Source organism: Tupaia chinensis, unplaced genomic scaffold (genome assembly GCF_000334495.1).
Source record: "Tupaia chinensis unplaced genomic scaffold, TupChi_1.0 Scaffold000030_1, whole genome shotgun sequence".
In the NCBI taxonomy this organism is placed as follows: Eukaryota; Metazoa; Chordata; class Mammalia; order Scandentia; family Tupaiidae; genus Tupaia; species Tupaia belangeri.
Window position 1 is genome coordinate 1,395,386 of NW_006159460.1, and position 3,251 is coordinate 1,398,636.

Here is a 3,251-nt window from a genome sequence, read left to right on the forward strand (position 1 = left end):
GTGTTTTCAGATTTTCCAAAATTAGTTGGAACTGCGGTTTGATATAAGAACCACAGAGGTTGTGAAATAAAACCATCCCTCACAGCCACAGCCACCGCTCACCTCCCAGGTTCCCAGAATACTCTGGGTCCTCCACCGCTGCGTGTGGCACGAGGAGCAGTCTCTGAACGGGTGCAGGGCAGGAGGCTGGGAGGAGGGGGCAGGGGAGCAGAGAAGTGGGCAGCCGACCCCCCAGGCCCATCTGCTAATTCCGTGCAGTATTTCACTGCCTCGCAAGTGTCAGTGTTCACAGTCAAAGAAGAAATGCCCTAGCGGGGAACGTGTCCCCCACACCTCTGCAGGCTATGAGGGGGACCCCACTTTGCCCGAGCTCTTCATCCTTCGAATGAGACTCGTGTGGGAATTTCCTGCTACCCCAGTAGAGAAGCAGAAGTTGGAAGGCCTGGGTCAGTGTCGGACCGTCTCCTTCAGGAAAAGCCTAGAATTCCCATTTACGGATGTCACAATGACTTTGTCACTGTTTCAGAAGGATTCAGGGGACACCGTTTTGTCTCAACAGTCTCTGATACGAAGCAACTGGACAAATACACACACCCTCACCCACGCTTCATCCCTGTCTTCCATAATGACCGTGGTGGCCACAGGGGCCCGAGGGTGACAGTATGCCGAAAAAGTAGGTTGAGCCAAAAGGCAGGAGACAATAGGGATAAGCCCATTGGGGCTGCTGAATCAATGTCATTTTAATTCACTTCTCAGGGGAAGCAGACAGGGAGGCTGGTCCCCACACACTGCTCCCAGTCATCCCCGGCATCTTCTGGAAGAACCAGCTTTTCCTTGTCACCTCCGTGGGCAGCTCTGAGCCTCAGCCTGGCCTGTCTTCCTGCCCGCCTCTCCCTGTACTGCCCCCCTCTCTTCCCTTCTCTCTCTGTCTCTTTGTCTCTGGTAAGTACACAGTGCCTTCTGGTAATAGAAAGAAGGAAGGAAGGAAAGAAAGAAAGAAGAAAGAAAAAGAAAGGAAGGAAGGAAGGAAGGAAGGAAGGAAGGAAGGAAGGAAGGAAGGAAGGAAGGAAGGAAAGAGAAAGAAAGCAAGAAAAAGCGAAAGGAAAGCAAGCCCAGACACTCAGAGGACGATCACTGTGTGCTTATCTGGATGACGAGTGATGGGGCTTTTATTTCCTTTTTGCTTGCCTGTGTTTTCAGATTTTCCAAAATTAGTTGGAACTGCGGTTTGATATAAGAACCACAGAGGTTGTGAAATAAAACCATCCCTCACAGCCACAGCCACCGCTCACCTCCCAGGTTCCCAGAATACTCTGGGTCCTCCACCGCTGCGTGTGGCACGAGGAGCAGTCTCTGAACGGGTGCAGGGCAGGAGGCTGGGAGGAGGGGGCAGGGGAGCAGAGAAGTGGGCAGCCGACCCCCCAGGCCCATCTGCTAATTCCGTGCAGTATTTCACTGCCTCGCAAGTGTCAGTGTTCACAGTCAAAGAAGAAATGCCCTAGCGGGGAACGTGTCCCCCACACCTCTGCAGGCTATGAGGGGGACCCCACTTTGCCCGAGCTCTTCATCCTTCGAATGAGACTCGTGTGGGAATTTCCTGCTACCCCAGTAGAGAAGCAGAAGTTGGAAGGCCTGGGTCAGTGTCGGACCGTCTCCTTCAGGAAAAGCCTAGAATTCCCATTTACGGATGTCACAATGACTTTGTCACTGTTTCAGAAGGATTCAGGGGACACCGTTTTGTCTCAACAGTCTCTGATACGAAGCAACTGGACAAATACACACACCCTCACCCACGCTTCATCCCTGTCTTCCATAATGACCGTGGTGGCCACAGGGGCCCGAGGGTGACAGTATGCCGAAAAAGTAGGTTGAGCCAAAAGGCAGGAGACAATAGGGATAAGCCCATTGGGGCTGCTGAATCAATGTCATTTTAATTCACTTCTCAGGGGAAGCAGACAGGGAGGCTGGTCCCCACACACTGCTCCCAGTCATCCCCGGCATCTTCTGGAAGAACCAGCTTTTCCTTGTCACCTCCGTGGGCAGCTCTGAGCCTCAGCCTGGCCTGTCTTCCTGCCCGCCTCTCCCTGTACTGCCCGCCAGCCAACCTCCATGCCCCTACGTGCTCCCCCAGACTGCTCCAGGCTGCCCTTTACCCCATCTGTCCAGTTTACACGGAGCCCCAGAATCACGCTCCTCTGCCTCCTGGTTCTGAGTGGAAGGTGATTTGGATTCTTCAGTACTTGGTCTTCTTTATTTTTATTTTTTCAAGTTCATTTATTTACTTAGAGACAGAGAAAGAAGAGCATCCCCAGCAGTCTCACACTATGCTTGCCCCCATCCCAGCCACCGCCTTTCCCAGCCGGCCAGGATCATGGGTCTGCACACCCACACCCAGCACGCATAGGGCAACCTGGGAACCGAACCCCAGCTTCCAGATGGCGTCCAGCACCGCACAGCATCGCGCTGCCGCTGTGCTGCCAGGACTAGGTGTTTTCATTTTGTTCTTTGTTTTCTTTCATGAACAATTTCTATCCTCAGTCTTTGCAACAACTCAACACTGTAGGAAGATGTTACAACTGGGGAAACAGGCTGAAAAGAAGACCGGTGACTTGCTAAGGGCCATGCAGTCAGGAAGTAGTGGGGGGGAGAGAGAGAGAGAGAGAGAGAAGAGGAGAGGAGAGGAGAGAGAGAGAGGAGAGAGAAGAGACCTGGACTTCTCTGCTTGGCTTCCGAGCTTAGGCACCCCCACTGCTGCCTCTTCCACGGCATCTTTTGTTCAGCACCCTCATGAGCCAGGCACTGCGCGAGGCGTTTCCCATAATCACCACTAAGCTTTCGATCCCTTCATTCAGGAAGCAGAGAGTGTGTCCTGTGCTCCCAATTCCTGACTGGCACTGAAGGCCTGACGAGGCCAAGGAAGCAGCCTGGCCTGGCTGCCTCGTGCCAGGGGACAGGCACGTCACCTGCTTCTCACCCTGGTGGTAGATTTCATCCCCTTGGTTTCTGAGGTGAACCGTGCTGTGGTTTGACTGTGTCCCCGATAGACTTGTGTGTTGACCTTGCTGTCGGGCTGACCCCATAGCCTAATGGTTAAGGGAGCCAGAGTCTACATAACCAACTGTAGTTCAAATCCGTCTTGGCAGTTTGAAAACACACTGAGTGTGTGTGCATGTGTGCCCCAGATCCTGACAGGAGGGAGAAATGGAGGAGAAGGAACTGGACATGACAACACCCTACTGAGGGATGCCTTC